The sequence below is a fragment of the Lithobates pipiens genome, unplaced genomic scaffold (genome assembly GCF_037356315.1).
Source record: "Lithobates pipiens isolate NorthernLeopardFrog02 unplaced genomic scaffold, aLitPip1_a1.2 Scaffold_13, whole genome shotgun sequence".
Taxonomy (NCBI): domain Eukaryota; kingdom Metazoa; phylum Chordata; class Amphibia; order Anura; family Ranidae; genus Lithobates; species Lithobates pipiens.
In genome coordinates this window covers 534,188,348-534,214,954 of record NW_027507718.1, presented here as the reverse complement: position 1 = coordinate 534,214,954, position 26,607 = coordinate 534,188,348, and the positions used below count along the sequence as shown (strand labels likewise).

The 26,607-nt window shown below is 45.9% G+C and overlaps 1 protein-coding gene across 1 annotated transcript in view; it reads right to left on the bottom strand.

Annotated features, from left to right (window-relative positions):
• Positions 1-26,244, bottom strand: part of LOC143975715 (proteinase-activated receptor 1-like) — a 134,128-nt gene extending 107,884 nt beyond the window's left edge. Inside the window, exon 1 of the mRNA XM_077478213.1 lies at positions 26,178-26,244. The gene's annotated coding sequence lies outside the window, so the exon portion shown is untranslated. The remainder of the gene's footprint in view (positions 1-26,177) is intronic.
• Positions 26,245-26,607: the final 363 nt, after the last annotated feature.

Sequence of the window (26,607 nt, the reverse complement as noted above, 5' to 3'; positions counted from 1 at the left end):
GTGTTTGCATACCAAATGGTGACCCCGAGATATGTGGCCCCAAAATCGGGTCGCAAAATGTCATTCTCTGCTCTAATAACATTTTGCGACCCGATTTTGGGGCCACATATCTCGGGGTAACTTATAGCTAGAAACCCCAAATTTGATATGCAAACACAATAATACTAGCACTACAACATATCCAAATTTGAGGTGTCTAGCACCAAGTGACCCCGAGATACATGGCCCTAAAGTCGGGTCACAAAATAATTTCGAATGCGGTTGAAATAATGTCGAATCATGTCAAATTCATTCGAATTCATTCTTTATTTTTTTTCGTATTCGTTGTAATTTTTTTTTTTTTTTCTATTTGGACATTCGGATGCATCCGAATGTCCGAAAGATGCAAAATTTGGCCGAATTTCGATTCGTTACGAAATGAATTGCACAAGCCTAGTCAAACCACACACGTGAGGTATCGCCGCGATCGGTAGAGTGAGAGCGATAATTCCAGCCCTAGACCTCCTCTGTAACTCAAAAACATGCAACCTATAGAATTTTTTTAAACGTCCCTTATGAAGATTTTTTTTTAAGGGTAGCAGTTTGTCGACCATTCCACGAGCGGAAGCGTGACATGTTGGGTATCGATTTACTCGGCGTGACATTATCTTTCACAATATAAAACAATCGGGCTAACTTTACCGTTGTCTTATTTCTTTTATTCAAAAAAAGTGTATTTTTGTTCCTGAAAAAAATTGAGTTTGTAAAACCGCTACGTGGCATAAAGTATTGCAACGACCGTTATTTTATTCTCTAGACCAGGCATATGCAATTAGCGGACCTCCAGCTGTTGTAAAACTACAAGTCCCATCATTCCTCCGCCTCTGGGTGTCATGCTCGTGGCTGTCAGAGTCTTGCTGTGCCTCATGGGACTTGTAGTTCTGCAACAGCTGGAGGTCCGCTAATTGCATATCCCTGCCCTAGGGTGTCTGAAAAAAAAAAATATATATATAATATTTGGGGGTTCAAAGTAATTTTCTAGCAAAACAAAAAAGGTTTTAACTTGTAAACACCGAGTGTAAAAAATAAATAAAAAATAGGCCGGGTCATTAAGTTGTTAAACCGCTGATAATACCTGCGACTGGAAATGGCCCCGCGGCTTGTACATGAAATAGGAGATAGGAATGTGCAATAGGGAGGGCCTAGGGGAAAGAAACAACGCCAGACATTTTAGAGGCGAGGAGGAGCTGGACTAAAAAAAATATATACAAGTTGTGCTCATAAGTTCACTCGCCCCGGGGGCAGAATTTCTGGTTTCTTGGCCATTTCTCGGAAAACTTTCGTCTTACAGTTAGTGTTTGTCTGAAGTCATTTATTATGAATCACCTGTGTTTACTCTTCTTATATCATAATAGCAACAGAAAAGAACCAAATGACCCCGATCAAAAGTTTACATACCCCGGTGATTTCGGCCTGATAACATGCATGCACACAAGGTGACACAAAGGGGTTCCAATGGCTATTAAAGGGAACCGTCCTCACCTGTCATCTGCTTGTAATAAGTGTGTATAAAAGGTCAATGAGTTTCTCCTGACTAAGGATGAGCCGAACCCCCCCCGGTTCAGTTTGCACCAGAACCTGCGAACAGACCTAAACTTCATGTGAACTTTAGAACCCCATTGAAGTATATGGGACTCAAACGTTCACAATCTAAAGTGCTAATTTTAAAGGCTAATATGCAAGTTACTGTCCTAAAAAGTGTTTGGGGACCCGGGTCCTGCCCCAGGGGACATGGATCAATGCAAAAAAAGTTTTAAAAACGGCCGTTTTTTTTCGGGATTAAAGTGAAACAATAAAAGTGTAATATTCCTTTAAATTTCATACCTGGGGGGTGTCTATAGTATGCCTGTGAAGGGGCGCATGTTTCCTGTGCTTAGAACTGTCCCTGCACAAAGTGTCATTTCTGAATGAAAAAAAGTCATTTAAAATCACTTGCGGCTATAATGAATTGTCGGCTCCCCGTAATACAGAGAACAGTCATTGATAAAAAAAAAGCGTGGGGTTCCCCCAAATTCAATTACCAGACCCTTTAGGTTAAATGGTTAAATAAGACAAACACACTTTTGAAAAACCCCACCCCCTCTGATGTAACGGAAACCTGCAGTAAATCAGAGGTGGGCGGGGTCACCCATACGTCATTGGGGAAGCCAGGCTTACCCCTTGTGTCAGAGGGGGGCGGGGTCAGGTGACGGGTGGCCCCGCCCTCCTCATATAAGAAACGTCAGGCTGCCGGGATCCCGCAGTGTCTCTGACAGTGGAGACAGAGGAAGGATGGATGGACTGCGCTGCGCTGGACTGGAGGGAGGGATCACCCGTCGCTGGATCAGATCAGCCATCGCTGGACCCCGGAGAAATGATCATCTGTCACTGGATAGCAAGAGTGGATTACCACCGCTGGAATCTTTTTTTTTTTTTTTTAATAAAGGAATTTTTCAAAAGTGTGTTTGTCTTATTTAACCATTTTTTACACTTTCTTTGTGAAATGGTAGGGGTACTTTTGTACCCCCTTACCATTTCAAACTGGGGGGGGCTGGGATCTTGGGGTCCCCTTGTTAAAGAGGGCTTGCAGATTCTGATAAGCCCCCAGCCTGCAGACCCCCACAACCACCGGCCAGGGTTGTGAGGATGAGGCCCTTGTCCCCATCAACAGGCAGGGGAAGATGAAGGAGAAGGGAAGGGGGAAGAGCGGTAATCAGAGGTGATCTAAAAGGGGTGGGGGGCTCATCGGTAATATGGGCCCCTCCGGTGTATTCCTGAACGGTGGATGGAATATTGGGGTGGTTTCACTGCAGGAATTGGTTGTCTCTGAGCAGTGACAGTTGGAGGCCTGGTTATGTTAAAGGTACCGCAGTGAGGTGGTGTTATTGTGTTAAAGTGGGTCACCGTCAGAGATCACCAGGTTGGGTTTTAGTAAAGTTTGTTTAAATGTTTTTGTTATGGTTGTGTATATTAATAAATATATATATATATACAGTGCCTTGCGAAAGTATTCGGCCCCCTTGAACTTTTCAACCTTTTGCCACATTTCAGGCTTCAAACATAAAGATATAAAATTTTAATTTTTTGTGAAGAATCACCAACAAGTGGGACACAATTGTGAAGTGGAACGAAATCTATTGGATATTTTAAACTTTTTTAGCAAATAAAAAACTGAAAAGTGGTGCGTGCAAAATTATTCGGCCCCTTTACTTTCAGTGCAGCAAACTCACTCCAGAAGTTCAGCGAGGATCTCTGAATGATCCAATGTTGTCCTAAATGACTGATGGTGATAAATAGAATCCACCTGTGTGTAATCAAGTCTCTGTATAAATGCACCTGCTCTGTGATAGTCTCAGGGTTCTGTTGAAAGCACAGAGAGCATCATGAAGACCAAGGAACACACCAGGCAGGTCCGTAATACTGTTGTGGAGAAGTTTAAAGCCGGATTTGGATACAAAAAGATTTCCCAAGCTTTAAACATCCCAAGGAGCACTGTGCAAGCGATCATTTTGAAATGGAAGGAGTATCAGACCACTGCAAATCTACCAAGACCTGGCCGTCCCTCTAAACTTTCAGCTCAGACAAGGAGAAGACTGATCAGAGATGCAGCCAAGAGGCTCATGATCACTCTGGATGAACTGCAGAGAACTACAGCTGAGGTGGGAGAGTCTGTCCATAGGACAACAATCATACAGTCGTACACTGCACAAATCTGCCCTTTATGGAAGAGTGGCAAGAAGAAAGCCATTTCTCAAAGATATCCATAAAAAGTCTCGTCTAAAGTTTGCCACAAGCCACCCGGGAGACGCACCAAACATGTGGAAGAAGGTGCTCTGGTCACATGAAACCAAAATCCAACTTTTTGCCCACAATGCAAAACGATATGTTTGGCGTAAAAGCAACACAGCTCATCACCCTCAACACACCATCCCCACTGTCACACATGGTGGTGGCAGCATCATGGTTTGGGCCTGCTTTTCTTCAGCAGGGACAGGGAAGATGGTTAAAATTGAGGGGAAGATGGATGCAGCCAAATACAGGACCATTCTGGATGAAAACCTGTTGGAGTCTGCAAAAGACCTGAAACTGGGACGGAGATTTATCTTCCAACAAGACAATGATTCCAAACATACAGCAAAATCTACAAAGGAATGGTTCACAAATAAACGTATCCAGGTGTTAGAATGGCCAAGTCAAAGTCCAGACCTGAATCCAATCGAGAATCTGTGGAAAGAGCTGAAAACTGCTGTTCACAAACGCTCTCCATCCAACCTCACTGAGCTCCAGCTGTTTTGCAAGGAAGAATGGGCAAGAATTTCAGTCTCTCGATGTGCAAAACTGATAGAGACACCCCAAGCGACTTGCAGCTGTAATCGCAGCAAAAGGCGGCTCTACAAAGTATTAACACAAGGGGGGGCCCAATCATTTTGCACGCCCCACTTTTCATTTTTTTATTAGTTAAAAAAGTTTTAAAAATCCAATAGATTTCGTTCCACTTCACAATTGTGTCCCACTTGTTGGTGATTCTTCACAAAAAATTCAAATTTTATATCTTTATGTTTGAAGCCTGAAATGTGGCAAAAGGTTGAAAAGTTCAAGGGGGCCGAATACTTTTGCAAGGCACTGTATATATTTATATACATATCTTTGGAGTGAGTAAAAATTTTGGTTGTGTTAATAAAGGCTGTTGTGGCCAGTTTACTCCAAAGAGAAGGTGTGGTCTCATTATTATAAGGTTGACGAGAGGGTTTGAAATGGTATCGGGTCGGGGGAAAAGGGGCATTTGGGCTACACGGGTCAAGGATATGCTCATTGATCGCACTCACAGGATCCACAAACCACAACATCTACCAGCCTCTGTCCCCAGAGATATCCTCGCCAGAGTGCACTTCTTCCACGTGAAGGAAGATATCATGCGAGCAGCAAGGTCCGTGGGCTCCCTACCGGAAACCCTTTAACAAGCTATCCTTATACAATGACATTTCTGCAGCCCCGTCTCTAACACGCAAAGCCTTTGCTCTGGTGACCTCTGTGCTAAGCGAGCGCAAGATAACCTACAAATGGGGCTGCCCCACAAAGCTGCTGGTAACATACCCCAACCTACAAGTCTCCATCCTGACACCTAAGGGTGGCATGAAACAGCTTAACAAATGGGGTATTATCTCACAAGCGCCTTCACCGACCCCCAATGGGAAACAATCCCCTAAAATTACCAATCCTTGGAGACCACGTGCTCCGACTTAAATGCGGGAAGCCCCCCACACCCTGGCTACGCCAAGCAAATTCATACTTATAGCTGGATAACATTCTCTCTACTCAATTTCACAGGTTAATGGAGGCGTGGAAGCACTTATGTTACCCCTTCCACGCCCCACCATTTTTCTTTGATGTGCTAAGCACATTCTCTTGTTAAAGTTCATAAATATAGAACTGTAAGCATCATAACGTTTAGATTGTTTTGTTAACAGATTTTGTACTGCTCCATGTGCGCAGATCGAGTCCTGCTAACCTTTGTAGGCTCGGATCTGCCCACACACCCTATAGTCTATATCAGTCCAGTCCTCAAGGCGCCCCAACAGGTCATGTTTTCAGGATTTCCCTCAGATCAAACAGCTGTGGTAATTACCAAGGCAGTGAAACTGATCAAATCCCCTGTGCAAAATAATGGAAAGCCTGAAAACATGACCTGTTGGGGCACCTTGAGGACTGGAGTTGAGAAACAATGGTCTATATCACCGTCTCTGCAACAACCCCCCCCCCCCCCCCCCGCCATATTCCTTCTCTGTAATAGGAGACTATCACAGTACTGTCACAACACCTGCAATCAAATATACTCCCTAAGGGACTATGTCAATAGTCAATACAAGAAAATAGTCTCCCTTGACGCCAAGGGCCTCAGCAGCCCCTTTTTAACGCTCACTTTTATGGCACAAAGCTATCTCACTAAAAGCAGATGTACTCTGCATCCAAGAAACGCACTTTGCTGACCATAAACCACCCCAATGTTCCCACAAATGATTCCCCCACTGCTTCCAATCACGATCCAGCAAGAAAAGAAGAGGAGCCATGATAGCAGTACGATCCTCTGTCTCTTTTAATCTCACTCACCTTGACCAGGACCCCTCTGGCAGGTATGAATGAATGAAATACTTGTATAGCGCACAAGGCGAACTGAATCGCCTCTAGGCGCTGTGGCGAGCTTTGATCATCTGCTAAAAGAGGAAGGTCTTGAGTTTTTTCCTAAAAGCCAGGTGATTTTCTTCCAGGCGGATGTTGATTGGTAGAGCATTCCATAGCCGAGGCCCTTGGACAGCGAATCTCCGAATCTAATCCTATCAGCCACATTCAATAACCAACCCCCTCATAATCGAGAACATCTATGCTCCCAACACCCACCAGAAATCGTTTTACAAATCTGTGTTGCAAAAAATCCAACATTACATTAAAGATCAAATTATAATCTGTGGGGACTTTAATGAAGTCATAGACCCCCAGATGGACTCATCTAATGCAAAGCGCAGAAAATCCACAGCCCTCTCTTCCATGTTCTCCCTAAAAGATCTTTATGACCCCTGGAGGTGCCAACACGGTACTGAGAGGGATTATTCTTTCTATTCAAACATCCAAAGGTCATATTCTAGGATCGACCTGTTCTTAACCTCCAAAATTCTGCTTAAAAAAATTCCACAATAGGGCTTATCACGTGGTCGGACCACACCCCAGTATCGATCACTATTTCTTTGTCCCCTACTACCCCCAGACATACCCTATGGCGTCTGTCAGGGCTGGCTTAGTCTGTTTCATGGTTCCTGACAGTAGGCGAAGGCCATGAATTCAGAAGATACAGTCAATCCACTTGTTGGTAATATTTTTTCCAGATTGGATGAGCAGGATCACCGCATGGATCAGTTTGCCTTGGCGTTACAAATACTCCTGAATCGCACGGCTCACCTGGAATCCCCCACGGCGGCTGCTCCGGTACAACCTGAGTCGCAGGCCGTCCCTGCTGCTGCGCCAGTCTCTGTGCAAGCACCCGCCTCGAGTATTACCTCTATAAGAGGTATGTCTGGTTCTGCTCCGCTTCCCCAGCGATTTGGGGGCGATCCAGTTCAGGGTTTCTCAATCAGGTTGAGATATACTTCGAAATGCTGCCCCAGGCGTTACCCACAGACAGAAGCAAAGTAGGTTTCATGATATCTTTGCTTTCTGAGAGAGCCTTGGCCTGGGCTAACCCTCTATGGGAGACGCGAAAACCTGTTGTCTTGAGTTACCCTCAGTTTGTGGCCTCCTTTAAAAGGGTTTTTGGCGTTCCGCACGCTCCGCTTCTGCTGCCAAGTGCCTCATGTCCATCAAACAGAGTACGAGAACTGTTGCCGATTACGCCATTGAATTCCGTACTCTGGCAGCAGAGGTTGCTTGGAACAATGAGGCCCTCGTGGCTTTTTCTCATGGTCTCTCGGATTCCATCAAGGATGAGATAGCAGCCCGAGATATACCCACTGAGCTGGAGAGCTTCATCTCGTTTGCCATCCTCATTGACTCCAGACTCAGAAAGACTTTCTCTTAAGGAGCGCTTGCGGAAGCCTCCTGTACGTTTGCCCCCGAGCTTTGTAGTCCCTCCCGTGCCTCCCTCACCTCCCATGCCTCCCTCACCTCCCATGCCTCCTGGTACCGAGTTGGTCAGTGAAGATGAACCCATGCACCTGGGCTGCATGCGTCTCTCTGCGGATGAGAGAGACTTTAGGAGGAGGGAGAGATTGTGCCTTTATTGTGGCCAGGCAGGTCACTTTTTGAAGTCTTGTCCTACCCGTCCACGGAACGCCCGAACCTTGAGGTCCTGTCATGGACAGACCTTAGGTGGCATTGTTTCGTCTCCAGTTATCCAGAAGGATAAGTCCCTGGTTTTGGTTACCCTTTCTTGGGCTGAGTCGTCCATCGAGATACAGGCTCTAATCCACTCTGGGGCTGTAGGCCTGTTCATTGATGCTGCATTTGTATCACAGCACTCAATTCCGCTGCAGCTGCGTGACACTCCACTTGCCATTGAGGCTCTTGACGGGAGACCTTTACAGCCTGCCCATGTGACTCATGAGACGGTTCCATTGTCCATGGCCGTAGGGGCTCTTCACCATGAGATAATCCAATTCCAAGTTATTTCCTCACCCAGATTTCCTCTGGTTATTGGTTATCCTTGGTTACAGAGGCACAACCCCTCTTTTGATTGGCTCCGTGCTGAGGTTCTCTCCTGGTCACCACAATGCAGTGAGACATGCTTCCTGAAGGTATCCAAGGTCCTGTGCACCTCTTCACTCCCCTCCCTGCCGGAGGAGTACCGTGATTTTGGCGATGTCTTTGATAAAGGTCAAGCCAGTAGTTTGCCTCCACACCACCCTTATGATTGCGCAATTGACCTTCAACCTGGTGCCATACCTCCTCGTGGCCGGGTTTACCCTTTGTCGGTCTTGGAGGATAAGGCCATGGAGGAATATGTTGCTGACACATTTTCTCGAGGTTTCATTCGCAAATCCTCATCTCCTACTGGTGCTGGTTTCTTCTTTGTGAAAAAGAAGAGCGGTGAACTGAGACCTTGTATAGATTATAGGGGTCTCAATCGTGTCACGATTAAGAATGCCTACCCGATTCCATTGATTACAGAGTTATTTGACCGCTTCAAGGGAGCAACGGTTTTCACAAAGCTTGACTTGAGAGGGGCATACAATCTCGTGCGCATTAAGGAGGGCGACGAGTGGAAAACTGCGTTTAATACCAGAACAGGCCATTATGAATACCTGGTAATGCCTTTTGGCCTTTGTAACGCCCCGGCAGTTTTTCAGGAATTTATTAACGATGTCCTCCGAGATTTGATGCAGTTGTGTGTGGTGGTTTATCTCGATGATATCCTCATATTTTCCAAGTCCCTGGAGAGCCACCACACAGATGTCTGTCGTGTACTTCAGAAACGAAGAGAGAACAATCTCTATTGTAAACTGGAGAAGTGCGAGTTCCATCATGAACAGGTTACATTCCTGGGCTATGTCATTTCCACTGCTGGTTTTTCGATGGACCCAGAGAAACGTTCGGCAGTCCTACAGTGGCCCCGATCCATGGGTGTACGTCCTCTGCAGCGTTTCCTGGGCCTTGCCAACTACTATCGGAAGTTTATTTGTAACGTCTCGTCTCTGGTCAAGCCTCTGACTGATATGACCAGAAAGGACGGGAACCCACAGAGTTGGTCTCCGGGTTCCATTAAGGCCTTTGAGACTCTCAAGGCTGCCTTTGTTTCTGCTCCTGTGTTGGCACATCCTGATCCTACGTTGCCTTTTATCCTAGAAGTTGATGCTTCTGAGACTGGAGTTGGCGCAACGTCCTAACTCTGAGAGCGCTATGCATCCGTGTGGCTACTTTTCCCAGAAATTGTCACCTGCTGAGTGCAATTATGAGATTGGTGACAGAGAGCTGTTGGCGATCATTTTAGCCTTGAAAGAATGGAGACATCTCCTTGAAGGTACCACTGTGCCAGTTCTTATTCTTACTGACCATAAGAATCTTACATTCTTGTCTGAGGCTAAGCGACTCTCTCCCAGAAGGGCGCGATGGGCTCTTTTCTTGTCGAGCTTTAATTACATTGTCTCATTCTTACCCGGTACTAAGAATGTAAGGGCTGATGCTTTGTCACGACAATTTTCCGCCACTTCCAAGTCAGAGACGGTTCCGGTTCCTTTGATTCCTCCTGATCGTATCTTGGCTACGGTTCTCACCAGTCTTACTTCTCCTTTGGGTGACAAAATTCTTGCTGCTCAGGTCCATGCTCCTCCTGATAAACCTTGTGACCGCTGCTTTGTCCCAGAGAGTCTCCGTACTGCAGAGCTCCAGACTTACCATTCTCCCAAGGCAGCTGACCATCCTGGGAAGAATCAACTCATTTGGGCCATCTCCCAACAATTCTGGTGGCCTAGTCTACGGGCTGATGTTACTGCCTTCGTAGCTGCCTGTCCCGTGTGTGCTCAGAGTAATACTCCACGACACCTTCCAGTGGGCCTCCTACAACCATTACCCAATGGAGAGAGGCCCTGCACTCACCTGTCTATGGATTTCATTGTGGAATTGCCCAACTCCCAAGGCAACACTGTTATCCTTATGGTGGTTGACCGGTTCTCAAAGATGTGTCACTGTATTCCACTTCTAAGGAACTGGCTTCCATTTTTGCTCCCGGTTCTGGCGAGCCTTTTGTGCACAGTTGGGAATCCAGCTTGCGTTCTCTTCTGTGTATCACCCGCAGTCTAATGGGGCCGCAGAACGAGACAATCAGTCCTTCGAGCAATTCCTACGTTGCTATATTTCTGACCATCATAACAACTGGTCTGACCTATTACCTTGGGCAGAGTTTGCTCACAACAGTGCCTTGAATTCTGCCTCCCGATTGTCTCCATTTATGGCAAATTATGGTTTCCAACCTTCCATGTTGCCTGACTCGTTTGTTCCACAGAGTATTCCTGCGTTAGCCCTTGTACACACGGTCGGAGATTCCGACGGAATGTGTCCTATCGGACCGTTTTGTCGGATAATTCGACTGTGTGTGGTCTACATCGGACTGTTTCCGTCGGAGTATCCGATGGACCAAGTTTTCCAACTTGCCCGTAAAATTTTCCGACAAAATGCTCCGATCGGACATACTCCGATCATGTGTAGCCTACTCTGACGGACAAAGTGCCACGCATGCTCAGATCAAATTCCTAGACCAAAGCTATTAGCTACTAGCCTGAACGTAGTCCCATCGTAACAAAATAACGTCATCACGTTATGTACTATACTGTATTGCATTTTCTGACAACTTTGTCCGACCGTGTGTATGCAACAGTTTCGGACAAAATCCGTCGGACAAAATCCGTCGGACAAAATCCAATGGATTTGGTTGTCAGAATGTCCGACCGTGTGTACAAGGGCTTGGAGGAGCATCTCCGTGGTCTTCGTTCCACTTGGGTACAAGTCCAGGAGGCTTTGCGTCATGCTAATGATAGGTACAGACTCCATGCTGACCGCAGGATTAACCCAGTGGATTACGCGTTGGACCTTCCTCCTAGTATCCGCATATCAAATGTGTTTCATGTCTCCTTATTAAAACCGTTGGTCTGTAACCGATTTACCACCTCCGTACCATGTCCTCACCCTATTCAGGTTGAGAACCATGAGGAGTATGAGGTACAATCCATTGTTGACTCCCGTAGGTTCCTTGGGCGCATACAGTACCTGGAACATTGGAAGGGGTACGGTCCGGAGGAACGCTCCTGGGTTTCATCCCCTGACGTACATGCCCCTGTTCTCCTCCGTGAGTTCCATAGACTGTTTCCCCTCAAGCCGGTGGCCCTCTGAGGGAAATGGGTCATTGAGGAGGAGGTACTGTCAGGGCTGGCTTAGCCCTTCCTTCTCTGGGCTGGCCGCTCAGCTGTCGGCTAATTGCCAGCTCTCTTCTCTCTCCAAAGTTACCAGCTGTTCCTGATGATGCTCGTCTGACCTGTCTACTTAAAGCCTTCCAGCTCACTATACCTCTGCCTTCACCTTGGTCACATGACTAGAAACCATCTCCTGCGTTTTGTTTAAATTATTATCCTTCTTCACCAACAATGCTGACTCCGTTTCTAACACAAGTACACTCTGGAATGCCCACAAATCTGTCATACGAGGAACTTGTATTCAGCTGGGTGCCCAGGAAAAGAAAAAGAGAACCCACACAGTAAATTCCCTTCTCTACAACATCCGAACACTTGAAACCTTGAATAAACAAAACACCAACCCAACTCCCACAGCCGAACTAAGTAAGCTGAGAAATGACCTCAGCTCCTACCTTCAAAAGGGCCATGACTTCTACCTTAAGCGCCTTCGCGTCTCTTGGTACGCCCAGGGGAGTAAACTCTTGGCCCAACAATATAAACGAAGAGCAGTGCAAAATCGGATCCCATTCCTCTTAAATGAAAAGGGAGATAAGCTAACAAACCCAAGAGATATAGCGAACGGATTTAGCGCCTTTTATTAAAAATGATATATACTCCGCAACTTATACAAACATTTCTAGGCCCCCTCCAACTACCTTCACTCTCTCCACCTCAACTCCAATCATTAGCCCAGCCATTCTCATATAGAGAGATTCAACAGGCTATCAAAGATCTTCCCTCCCACAAAGCCTCGGGCTCAGATGGCTTCATTAATGAATATTATAAAACATACACAGATAAACTAGTACCCCACCTATGTAACTCTTTTAATAGGTTCTTGTCAACAGGAGAAATCCCATCTGAATCCCTTGAAGCAGTGATAACCACCATACACAAACCTGGCAAACCCTCCTACGATCCAGCCAGTTAACACCCCATATCCCTACTCAACACAGATCTTAAGATCTATACAAAATTATTAGCTACCCGTCTTGTGAAATATATACCCAACCTAGTCCATCCAGATCAAGTAGGCTTCATCCCCTCCCGACAAGCCTCAGGTGGCACCCGAAGATTTATAGACCTTATTCCCTGGACTGAGCACCACCGAACGCCTTCTCTGCTGATCTCTCTTGATGCAGAGAGGGCGTTCGACAGGGTTAACTGGGTTTACTTAGACCTATACGTTGATGATATAATCATGTGGCTGACTGACCCACTACATTCCCTCCCCCATTGTGTGATCTCCTACAACAGTTTAGTAAGGTATCCATGTATAAACGGAATCACTCTAAATCACTCTAAATCAGCCATGCTAGGAGTCTCCCTCTCTCCACAACTTAAAGAAACTATCACTACCTCTTCCCCCTTTTCATGGGCCCCCAGCTCCTCCATGACTTACTTAGGGATCCAGCTGACTTCCCCCTCTACACTACTTCCCAGTACTAACATATCTCTTCTAGCTCAGAAATTGCAAGATATTGTTAAATCACTTTTATCTACGAACGTTACCTGGGCAGGCCGAATAGCCCTCTCCAAAATGTTTCTCCTCCCACACGTACTGTATCTCTTTAGAACTATGCCAATACCGATCCTACAATCAGACATAGCCATGCTTCAATGGATTATTTATCACTTCATCTGGGTGGCACGCAAGCCACGCATCAAAGCCTCTCTACTCAATACACCCAAGGCCTATGCGGTCCTCGGTGTACCAGACCTCTATATGTACTACAAAGCAATAATATTGGATCAAACCAAAAAGCTATGGGACATGTCCTCAGCGCAGCCTTGGACTCTTATTGAAGCAAATAATGTTGCCAAATCGCCTGCACTTTTATTGGTGGCTATAAGGCTGGGTTACTATCCTCCATGCTCCTTCAATCCCAACAGTTAATGCTACACTATCCACATGGAGATCGGTGCTACAATCCGCGGGAGGAATACATGTGGAAGCCCTTCACCAACTTCCATTATCAGCATTATCGCTCATCACCTGACCTTCCACTTCAGAATTGGTCCTCACGGGGCCCCCGGAAAATTGGAGACTTGTTGCAACATAATCAACTACTATCCTTCCCCCAAATTAAAGACTGTTTCCACATTTCCAATAAGGACTTCTATGTATACCTAAGGCTCCGTCATATACTCAACACCATTTCAACATCACGCAACAAGTGGACTAAGGACATCCTACAGTTTCTTTCCTCTTCCAACAACAAAATACGTGGCATATCCTATCTTTACAGCCTACTAACAAAACCAAACATGGAGGAACACACCCCAACTATAAAATACTGGGAATCCAAACTACAAATTGAGATTCACCCCACTAGCTGGTACTGAGCACTACGCTCATCCACCATATACTCTAAAAACATTTCCCACTGGGAAACCTCAATGAAAATTGTGTACAGCTGGTACTATACGCCTGTGAAATTAGCTCGAATCTTCCCGACCCACTCCAGTAAATGTTGGAGAAATTGTGACTTGGATGGAGATATTTTTCATATATGGTGGACATGCCCATCGATCGGTGCTTACTGGACGAACATCTCCACACTTATACACGATGTTACAAACATTAACATTGAATTATCCCCACAGATGGCTCTCTTCGGACTGGGCCTCTCTGAATGGCCCTCCAAATTCCACCTCATCATTACACACTTACTTACTGCTGCCCGGTTATCTATTGCCCGGCACTGGAAACAGATTTGCCCTCCCACTCCTCAAGACATCATTAACATCCTCAATGACCACCTAACAATGGAATTTGTCTTTGCAAATGCACACTGGCAATTCTGGCTACTGGATCATAGGGCCCTACCTTGCCCTTCACCAATTCATGAGTTATCACCTCTTACCTGGAATGAACCGAGCCACTTGGGTTTGTCTACTGACAGGTTTATTGTGTAACTACTCCTCATAACATTGAGCATTAACCTACTAACACTCTATCTACTCTCTCCTTCCCTTCCTTCCTGCTCCATCCCCCGGACTCTTACAGTATTTGCCTTTTATTTTTCCTCCTCTCGTCTATGCTCTCTCCTTTGGGTGCATACAAGAGACCAAGGTTACACTTGTTAACATACTTTAAGTACAGAAAATCTTGATGTCAACCACCAACTGTTTCTGTATATAGAGTTACTGTAAATCACCTTTATGGCTTTTCTCAATAAAGAAATAAAAAAAAAAAAAAAACGTTTTTGTGTTATCATTCATATTCTCTGAAAAATGGCCAAGAAATCATAAATTCTGCCAGGGTGTGTAAACTTATGAGCACAACTGTGTGTCTCAAGGAGAGAGTCAAGATAAGTCAGTAACAGAAAAAAAAAAAAACAGACGGTGACTTGTGCAAGACAAGCAATCAGGAATAGTAAAAATGGACAAAAAAAATACAACACTGTGGTCTGGTATATCAATCCAAACAAGAGCAGAAATGGAGACCGGAAGTGACAGTGAAATACGACATATGGACGATCAAAGTCTAAGCCCTTGTACACACACGGTCAGACATTCCGACGGAAAATGTCCGATCGGACCGTGTTGTCGGATAATCCGACCGCGTGTGGGCTCCATCGGACTGTTTCCGTCTGAATTTCCGACCGACAAAGTTTTAGAGCTGGGCTATAAAACTTTCCGACAACATGATCCGATCGGACTTTGTCCCATTGTGTGTAGAGAATTCCGATCGGAAAAAGTGCCACGCATGCTCAGAACAAATTCCTAAACCAAAGCTATTGGCTACTACAATTGAATGACACCTCAAATTTATTTGGGATTTTTAAGGCAATATGGAAAAAATATTATACTAAAATATATATGAAAAAATATAAATTTTATTACAAATATCAAAAAACATTACAATAACGAAGAAATCCATAAAATGACAGTGTTGTGCTAACATATGTATATAGCATAAAATAATACTACATGCGTGGACTTTATGCAACAAAACAAGCGGCTCTTTTCCTACGCGTTTCAAAAAATATGTATTAATAATTTCTTCTTCAGGGAAGCCACTGTCTGTGAACACACAACAAGCAATAAATATTTCAAAAAATACATTTATACATATAACATAATACATTAAATCCCAATACTTGAATACTCACATGCTGATTTTTTATGCCAAAGTAGGCATTTTCTCTTATTTTGGCGACCGTCCCAAAGACGGAAAGACAAGCCAAAAGGGAGAAGATTGAACCAGAAAAGTGAAGATGGTAAAGCTATTGGCTACTAGCCTGAACGTAGTCCCGTCGTAACAAAATAACGTCACCACGTTACGAACGATCGGATTTTCCGACAACTTTGTCCGACCGTGTGTATGCGACACAAGTTTCGGACAAAATCCGCCGTAACAAAATCCGACAGATTTTGTTGTCGGAATGTCCGACTGTGTGTACAGGGGCTAAAAGCTCAATTACCGCCATAGAAATGGCAGATATGTTCGCAAAGTTAGAAAATTCCCTAAAAAAGGAAATGGCAGCATTGCAAAGAGAAAAAGGGGGGGAAACACTGCGCTGAAGCCAAAGATTGAAAGTCAGCTGCTAACACTCAAACAAACAAAGTTTAGTGGAAATAGGCAGAAATGAGTGTAGCGCTAGTAAATCAATTCGTGTAAGGATCTAAAACTATGTTTAGAAAAATGGTAATGGAGCTAATCCTATAAAACACACATGTGGAGTAATGTGCATATGTGAGTAAAAAAAATAATGATATTGAACTACAAAACAGGTGGAATTAATAATTCACTAAGTATACGGATGCAACATATAAATGCACACAAATCCTAATGAGTATCAACAACTGAAACGTGAGTCCCAATGTATAGTCCACATGCATTGAGTGGTGGAGAATATCAATGTTGGTCTTCCCAGCAATAGAATAAACGACCACACAATTCAACCCAGGACAATGGCTTGTCTGGAGTTATATCAAATAAAGAAGATTGAATACTCTTACCAGAGGGATTGGACACATCTGTCCTATGACAGTGGGTCTAAAGCGCTTGAAATCCTGGGTGATGTCAATCAGGTATTGTGCGTTGTTGACAGGTCCCGATGATGAGTTGTCTCCGTATTATCTCTGGATTTCGCGATTCACTGGAACTCTTAATATAAATGGCTGGATCATACGTCTCCAGGCTCCACAGGTTCCAAACGTTCACATTGGAATGGCATAAACCCATTGGTTACTTTCTGACCTGCACCATTTGGAGCCCCTCTTTCTTTTTCAACCCTTTTTTACATGATTTACCATACCTTGGATGCCATTCCAATGTGAACGTTTGGACCCTGTGGAGCTTGGAGACGTATGATCCAGCCATTTATATTAGGAGTTCCAGTGAATCATGAAATCCAGAGATAATACGGTGACAACTCATCATCGGGACCTGTCAACAACGCACAATACCTGATTGACATCACCCAGGATTTCAAGCGCTTTTGACCCACTGTCATATGACAGATGTGTCCAATCCCTCTGGTAAGAGTATTCAATCTTCTTTAATTGATATAACTCCAGACAAGCCATTGTCCTGGGTTGAATTGTGTGGTCGTTTATTCTATTGCTGGGAAGACCAACATTGATATTCTCCACCACTCAGTGCATGTGGACTATACATTGGGACTCACGTTTCAGTTGTTGATACTCATTAGGATTCGTGTGCATTTATATATTGCATCCGTATACTTAGTGAATTATTAATTCCACTTGTTTTTGTAGTTCAATATCATTTTTTCACTCACATATGCACATTACTCCACATGTGTGTTTTATAGGATTGGTTCCATTACCATTTTTCTAAACATAGTTTTAGATCCTTACACTAATTTCAGCATTGCAAAGAGACCTGGGCAAAATACTGACTCGAGTAGAAGACACAGAAAAGCGACTGGATACCCACACACGTGTAAAAAAAAAATTAAAAAATGAAATGAGAAATGTACAAATAGAACAAAGCAAGATGGCTTATAAATTGGAGGATCAAGAAAACCAAAATAGGAGGAAAAATCTGAGAGTCCGCGGTTTACCAGAACCAACGCAGAGAAAATATCTGATGGAGACAATGAGAATAATATTCAATCTGCTGCTAAGCAGACAAGTATCAGAACCATACTGGTTACTGAAATTCGCAGTCTGGGCCTCTACATCCTCAACGGCCGTACCACGGGAGACTCTCTGGGAAGGTATACACTTAACTCCCTCATAGGCAGCAGTGTGGTAGACTATGCCATCAACAATGTGAACCCCGCACTCATCAATGGCTTTACAGTCACCCCACAAACACACCTGTCAGACTACAACCATCTACTGCTAAATATTAAATCAGCGGACTTCAAACTACGGCCCTCCAGTTGTTCAGAAACTACAATTCCCATCATGCCCAGTCACGTCTGTGAATATCAGACTTTTACAACAACAAGCAACAGCTGGAGGGCCGTAGTTTGAGGATCCCTGTATTAAATCTTCAAACAAAACATCTCCAAAAATCCACCGGGCCTCTCTCTGCAACCTGCCACCATCATTTATATGGGTCCAAAGAATCTACCACAAAATACAGAGAGGTGACGGACAGACTTGACATAAAAAATAAAAAAACAACTCGAAAACTTCCAAAGCAATGCCTATGAGGTAAGTCCTAGACTTGTGCACAATGGAAAATTTTGTTTAGTGTCGGTTCGTTGTCGTTCGTAAAATACAACATTTCATTCTGTTATATTCGTTATGTTACGTTAATACGGATAATTCGTTATTATCCATAGAGTGTCAAATTCATTCGTTCGTATTAGTTGAAATTCGCTATTTATGTATGTATAGACATTGGTGATAATGATTCGTAGTTTGGAAAGTCGTTTGTTTATTGAATCTTTTAACACACACAATGACAACGTCTCTTCTCCTCGCCTCAAATACAGTACAACACCCTTCTCACTCACTTCTCAGGAATGCACTTTGCCAGTAATCCAACCTCCGGCACAAAATTAATTAGCTGATTGGACTATAAGATTTACTTTGAGATGACCTTTTGTTTCATTAGATCTTTAACCACTTGAGACCCGCGCTGAATGACGGCTACAGCGCGGATCTCCTTTTCCGGGACTACGTCTATTGACATCGTCCCATGCACGAGCGGCCTGCGCGCCCCCTGAGGGGCGCGCGCGGCACGCTCTGTGATCGGCGAGTCTATGAGACTCGCCTGATCACCGATCGGAGCAAGGGGTCGATCCCGACCCCTTATCACGTGATCAGCTGTCAGCCAATGACAGCTGATCATGTGATATAACGGAGCCGGTAATCGGCTATTATTCCTCCTCGCGCTGACAGCGCAAGGAGAAAAAAAAAGAGCCGATCACCGGCGGCCGTGATCGGGACATCAGTCCCGATCACGGCCAGCCCTGCCAGTGCACACCTGCCCCCTCATCACTAAACATCATTAAAAAATAAGTGCCCCCCGTCAGTGCCACCCAGCAGTGCCCACAGTGCCACCCAGCAGTGCCCACAATCTGCCTCAACAAATGTGCTGCACCCCAGTGCCACATATCCGTGCCCATCAGTGTCATCTACCAGTGCCCATCAGTGCCCAGCAGTGCCACCTATCAGAGCCACCTATCAGTGCCACCTATCAGTGCCCATCAGTCCCATCTATCAGTGGTACCTATCAGTGCCCCTTAGTGCCACCCATCCGTGCCACCCATCTGTGCCACCGATCCGTGCCATCTTATCTGTGCCCATCTTTGCCCATCAGTGCCGCCTTATCTGTGCCCATTGGTGCCACCTTATCTGTGCCTATTAGTGCCGCCTTAACTATGCCTATCAATGCCCACCAGTGCAGCCTATCAGTGCCCACCAATGCAGCCTATCAGTGCCCACCAGTGCAGCCTATCAGTGCCGCCTCATCAGCGCACTTCAATGAAGGAGAAAAATTACCTGTTTGCAAAATTTTATAACAAACTATTAAACATGATTTATTTTATTTTTTTTGCATCTTTTTTTGTTTGTTTAGCAAAAAATAAAACTCCGAGCTGTAACTAAATACCACCAAAAGAAAGCTCTATTTGTGGGAAAAAAATGATAAAAATGTAATTTGGGTACAGTGTTGTATGACCGCGTAATTGTCATTCAAAGTACATCAGCGCTGAAAGCTGAAAATTGGTCTGGGCAGGAGGGGGGTTTAAGTGCCCAGTAAGCAAGTGGTTAAAGAATTACCGAATCACGTCGAATTCATTCGTTATATTTCTTTCGTATTCGTTGTAATTCCTTATTTTTTTTTTATTCGGACATTCAGATGCATCCGAATGTCCAAAAGATGCAAAATTCGGCCGAATTTCGATTCGTTACGGAACGAATTGCACAAGCCTAGTAAGCCCACAAGGTGTGAAACAGGCATCAAAGGACTTCCACAAATTATTATACACCATTGTAGAAACAGCCCATCTCAAAAAAGTCAACTGCCGGAAACCACCCAAAGAATCCAATAAATAGTTTGACTAATGCCCCGTACACACGAGCGGACTTTTCGACATCCAAACTCCGACGGACTGAGTCCGGCGGACTATCCGCTCGTGTGTGGGCTGCAACGGACTTTAGCTTCGCAAAAGTCTGACGGACTTTAGAAATGAAGCATGCTTCAAATTTTCCCGACGGAACTCCGCCGGACCCGGTCCCCTTCGAAAAATTCGCTCGTGTGTGTGCTACTCCGACGGACTAAAACCGACGCTAGGGCAGCTATTGGCTACTGTCTATGAACTTCCTACGTCGAATCCAGTCGTACGTCATCACGTTCGACTCCGTCGGAGTTTGGTGTGATGGTGTGTGGTCAAGTCCGTTCGGTCGAAAAGTCCGCCAGAACTCCGGCGGAACTCCGCTAGAACTCCGTCGGAAGTCTGTCAGACTTAATCCCTCTCGTGTGTACGGGGCATAAGAATGCAAAGAATTAAGGAATACTTTACGGAGAGTCTCCAATAACAAACACCGAGAGGAAAAAATAAAAAAGAAAGAGGGGGAAGGCAAGTGATCAACCACTAGGATCAGGACAATACAATTTATTCAAGTGCAAAGTAAACACATGCTTATATAAAACCATACAATGTTCCTACATTTTCATAAAAGCTGGGTTACAAAATATACACATTATAAGTTTAAAAATTAGACATGCCCCTGCAAGGGCAAATACTCAAAGTGGGCTGATGCGTTTTCGGGGGAATTTCCCTCTTCATCAGAGCCTTGCAAAAAGGAGAACAATCTGTATAGTGCAGTAGACCAACATGAAAGGACCAGCTAGTTGGGAAGGTATGTCACGTGGTGAGCGATCAGTTTTCCTACCCTCTGGACCCGTCCACATCCCAACGCTCTGCCTGTATGGTGTACAGAGATGTGTCTTTCTCTTTCTGTGTGGGTCTGTCGATAGTACCTGCATCCAAGAATTGCAAGGGTGCTGCAGCCTGCATGCATCAGAGAAAACACAGGAGGCAGATGCTTCTAAAAAATGACTGAAAAGCCTCTTGCCAGAGAGTGCCTTCAGCTTAGGGGAAGTTTTCAGAGTTTTCCGAATGTTTTCACCCAGAGAGACATCAGGATGAAGACATGAATACCATGGTATATCAATAACGGCGTTCAGGAGCGCGGGAGAAATTCTTTCTTTGTTAACAAACACAGAGACCCTGACAACCCTGACCTAAGGATGGCCCATGGCACCCTACAGAAAAAACACAGAGACCCTGACAACCCTGACCTAAGGATGGCCCATGGCACCCTACAGAAAAAATACAGAGACCCTGACAACCCTGACCTAAGGATAGCCCATGGCACCCTACAGAAAAAACACAGAGACCCTGACAACCCTGACCTAAGGATGGCCCTTGGCACCCTACAGAAAAAACACAGAGACCCTGACAACCCTGACCTAAGGATAGCCCTTGGCACCCTACAGAAAAAACACAGAGAATAAAGAGAAAAAAAACAAAAAAACGTCATCTCCAACAACCTCCAACAGTTAGAGGAGGCACTTCAGGAAATCTCTTTCTGGGAAATATGGAAGAATATGGGATCAGCACCCAGGAAAAACACCCTCCACATCCAAGAGGGCGACATCTGGCTCAACTGCTTTAACCACTTCAATACTGGGCACTTAAACCCCCCTCAGTCCCAGACCAATTTTCAGCTTTCAGCGCTGATGCACTTTGAATGACAATTACGCGCTCATACAACACTGTACCCAAATGACATTTTTATCATTTTTTCCCCACAAATAGAGATTTCTTTTGGTGGTATTTAATTACAGCTCGGAGTTTTATTTTTTGCTAAACAAACAAAAAAAAATGCAAAAAAAAAAAAAAAAAAATCATGTTTAATAGTTTGTTATAAAATTTTGCAAACAGGTCATTTTTCTCCTTCATTGAAGTGCGCTGATGAGGTGGCACTGATAGGCTGCACTGGTGGGCACTGATAGGCTGCACTGGTGGGCACTGATAGGCATAGTTAAGGTGGCACTAATAGGCACAGATAAGTGGGCACAGATAAGGCGGCACTGATGGGCAAAGATGGGCACAGATAAGATGGCACGGATGGGTGACACAGATGGGTGGCACACATGGGTGGCACGGATGGGCACTGATAGGTACCACTGATAGATGGGACTGATGGGCACTGATAGGTGGCACTGATAGGTGGCTCTGATAGGTGGCACTGCTGGGCACTGATGGGCGGCACTGATGGGCACTGGTAGATGACACGGATGGGCATGGATATGTGGCACTGGGGTGCAGCACCTTTGTTGAGGCAGATTGTGGGCACTGCTGGGTGGCACTGTGGGCACTGCTGGGTGGCACTTCTGGGTGGCACTGTGGGCACTGCTGGGTGGCACTGCTGAGTGGCACTGTGAGCACTGCTGGGTGGCACTATGGGCACTGCTGGGTGGCACTGACGGGGGGCATTAATTTTTTATAATGTATAGTTATGAGGGGGCAGGTGGGCACTGGCAGGGGGCAGGTGGGCACTGGCAGGGCTGGCCGTGATCGGGACTGATGTCCCGATCACGCCCGCCGGTGATCGGCTTTTTTTTTTCTCCTCGCGCTGTCAGTGCGAGAAGGAATAATAGCCGATTACCGGCTCCATTATATCACATGATCAGCTGTCATTGGCTGACAGCTGATCACGTGATAAGGGTCTCATAGACTCACCGATCACAGAGCGCGCCGCGCAGGCCGCTCGTGCACGGGTCGACGTCAATAGACGTAGTCCCGGCAAAGGAGATCCGCGCTGTAGCCGTCATTCGGCTATAGCGTGGGTCTCAAGTGGTTAAGATCCTCTACAAATACATTCCAGAGGAGGAGATAACTGTAGAACAAAAATACATCATCAAAAGACTAAATGATATGGAGGAAAAAAAAAAATCAAAGACTTCCAACACCCCCTAGATGTACTGGTCACACTACAAGAAATAATGGGGAGAACAGCGCGACACCAACCTACCCTCACGTTATAACTAAGTGGATTTGGTTTGTCATCAGCACACCAGGGAAACTATTTAACACAGGGCTTGACAAGGAATGTAGAGCCTTCTATGCCATCAGGAGACAGCTGTACCACCTAAAACCACCAGTAAGAGCCTGGCTTAGAATCATTGATAGCATCATCACTCCAAATCTTCTTTATGGCAGTGAAGTTTGGGGTCATGTCACCTTCCCAGAGCAATCCAAATGGGACCCCAGCCCACCAAAAATATTTTGCTTGGAATTCTGCAAGCACCTCCTCCAAGTCCATCGGAGATCCTCCAACAGTGCTTGTAGGTCTGCGCTGGCCAGATTTTCCGTACTTCTCGCAGTACAGAAGAGGGCGCTATCATACTGGGACCACCTACAAAATAGCAGTCCCAACTCATACCACCATAAGGCCCTACTGACCAACAAGGACCACTCCAAGCCCTGTAGGCTGCAACAACTCATCAGTGCCTTGTCCCAAACCCCCAACAATTCAGCCTGATGAAATCTAAAAAGAAAAACCACAATGAATAGCTCCAAAGAAAAACATGTTGGAGAAGAATGGAGAAATTAAATAACAAACTCCAAGAAAGTAACTGTTTACCAGTCACCGCAGAGAGACTACAAACTGGCCCCGTACCTAGAGGTGCTACAAGAGCCCAAAGACAGACAGACCCCGAGCCTGTACATACTGAGCGCCCACAGCCTGCAAATCCAACTAGGACGGCACAGACAGACCTACAAGCCCCGGGAGAGTAGACTGTGCCAGCAATGTGGCCAGGGGGTCCCGGAGGATGAGGACCACTTCCTGGTACAATGTGACCAAGGGGGTCCCGGAGGATGAGGACCACTTCCTGCTACAATGTGACCAAGGGGGTCCCGAAGGAGGAGGACCACTTCCTGCTACAATGTGACCAAGGGGGTCCCGGAGGATGAGGACCACTTCCTGATACAATGTGACCAAGGGGGTCCCGGAGGATGAGGACCACTTCCTGCTACAATGTGACCAAGGGGGTTCCGGAGGATGAGGACCACTTCCTGCTACAATGTGACCAAGGGGGTCCTGGAGGATGAGGACCACTTCCTGCTACAATGTGACCAAGGGGGTCCTGGAGGATGAGGACCACTTCCTGCTACAATGTGACCAAGGGGGTCCCGGAGGATGAGGACCACTTCCTGCTACAATGTGACCAAGGGGGTCCTGGAGGATGAGGACCATTTCCTGCTACAATGTGACCAAGGGGGTCCCAGAGGATGAGGACCACTTCCTGCTACAATGTGACCAAAGGGGACCCAGAGGATGAGGACCACTTCCTGCTACAATGTGACCAAGGGGGTCCCGGAGGATGAGGACCACTTCCTGCTACAATGTGACCAAGGGGGTCCCGGAGGATGAGGACCACTTCCTGGTACAATGTGACCAAGGCGGTCCTGGATGATGAGGACCATTCCTGCTACAATGTGACCAAGGGGGTCCTGGAGGATGAGGACCACTTCCTGCTACAATGTGACCAAGGGGGTCCCAGAGGATGAGGACCACTTCCTGCTACAATGTGACCAAGGGGGTCCCGGAGGATGAGGACCACTTCCTGCTACAATGTGACCAAGGGGGTCCCGGAGGATGAGGACCACTTCCTGCTACAATGTGACCAAGGGGGTCCCGGAGGATGAGGACCACTTCCTGCTACAATGTGACCAAGGGGGTCCCGGAGGATGAGGACCACTTCCTGCTACAATGTGACCAAGGGGGTCCCGGAGGATGAGGACCACTTCCTGCTACAATGTAACCAAGGGAGTCCTGGAGGATGAGGACCACTTCCTGCTACAATGTGACCAAGGGGGTCCCGGAGGATGAGGACCACTTCCTGCTACAATGTGACCAAGGGGGTCCCGGAGGATGAGGACCACTTCCTGATACAATGTGACCAAAGGGGACCCAGAGGATGAGGACCACTTCCTGCTAAAATGTGACCAAAGGGGACCCAGAGAATGAGGACCACTTCCTGCTACATTGCCTCAAATACTCGTCAGTGAGGGACACTCACTTCCAGAGACTGTCCACTCTTATCCCGGACTTCAATTCTATAGAGGTGAAGAGGAGCCAATGGTGAAAATAACTGCTGCAATATGTGACAGCGTGTCACCGACTGAGAGGAACATGAAAAACTGAGGACTTGAAAGAGAGAGAGAAAGAAAGAGAGAGAAGTTCCTGCACTGAGAGGAGCTCCTGAATCTTCATCACTTTATACCTTGTAATGAGTAAAATAGAAAGACAAAGCAGGATACCTGAGACTACACACAGGACAGAGAGGAACAAGAAGAAATAATTCAACAAAAAACAGGAGAATAAAGAGAAAATGTGCAAAAATAAGCAGACCCTCCAACGGACAAATACCCATCATCAGAGAGCAGCCACACAAGGTGGGACCATCCTGCTGACAGCCACACAAGGTGGGACCATCCTGCTGACAGCCACACAAGGTGGGACCATCCTGCTGACAGCCACACAAGGTGGGACCATCCTGCTGACCGATGACAGCCACACAAGGTGGGACCATCCTGATGACAGCCACACAAGGTGGGACCATCCTGCTGACAGCCACACAAGGTGGGACCATCCTGCTGACAGCCACACAAGGTGGGACCATCCTGCTGACAGCCACACAAGGTGGGACCATCCTGCTGACAGCCACACAAGGTGGGACCATCCTGATGACAGCCACACAAGGTGGGACCATCCTGCTGACAGCCACACAAGGTGGGACCATCCTGCTGACAGCCACACAAGGTGGGACCATCCTGATGACAGCCACACAAGGTGGGACCATCCTGCTGACAGCCACACAAGGTGGGACCATCCTGCTGACAGCCACACAAGGTGGGACCATCCTGCTGACAGCCACACAAGGTGGGACCATCCTGCTGACAGCCACACAAGGTGGGACCATCCTGCTGACACACTGACAGCAAACTATAGATAGAAAATCATTTCTGAAGCAAATTTCTGTACTTACAAAAGGAAGAGAAGAAAGCAAATACCCCAACAGACCCCGTTACACAATCCATAGCCAGCAGGGGGTTTGATGGCCTGGAGATTGTTTACTCAGAGAAAGATAAAAGCAATAAAATAAGGAAAGTCATGAAAAAAAAACAATAACTTAAAGTGTTTGTAACCCTAAAAAAAAAAAAAATTCTCCTGTCTCTATAAGGCACAAGACAAACCCATGTCTATGCTGTATATTACCTGTCTGTTGTCTTCTCTGTAATCTGATCAAGTGTGCCGCCTGCCGTTCCCCTCTCCTCTCCTCCCCTCTCCTCTCCTCTCCTCTCCTCTCCTCTCCTCTCCTCTCCTCTCCTCCTGCAATGTCCCTGAAGCTACTACTCCCCCCACCCCTCTTTGTTAACCCGTTCCCACCCAGGCCAATTCTGACATTTCCCTCCTACATGTAACAATCTGTATTTATTTGCTAGAAAATGACTCGGAACCCCCAAATATAATATATACATTTTCGTTTTCACAGAAGCCCTACAGAATAAAATGGTGGGTGTTGCAATTTGCTTACGTTACGAGATTTGTTTTGCTCCGTGGTTTTTCAAATGCAGAATACGCTTTCATTCATTTTAATAAGAGGACCCGTCATACAGCCATTACTATTCCCCATAAGAGGACCTGT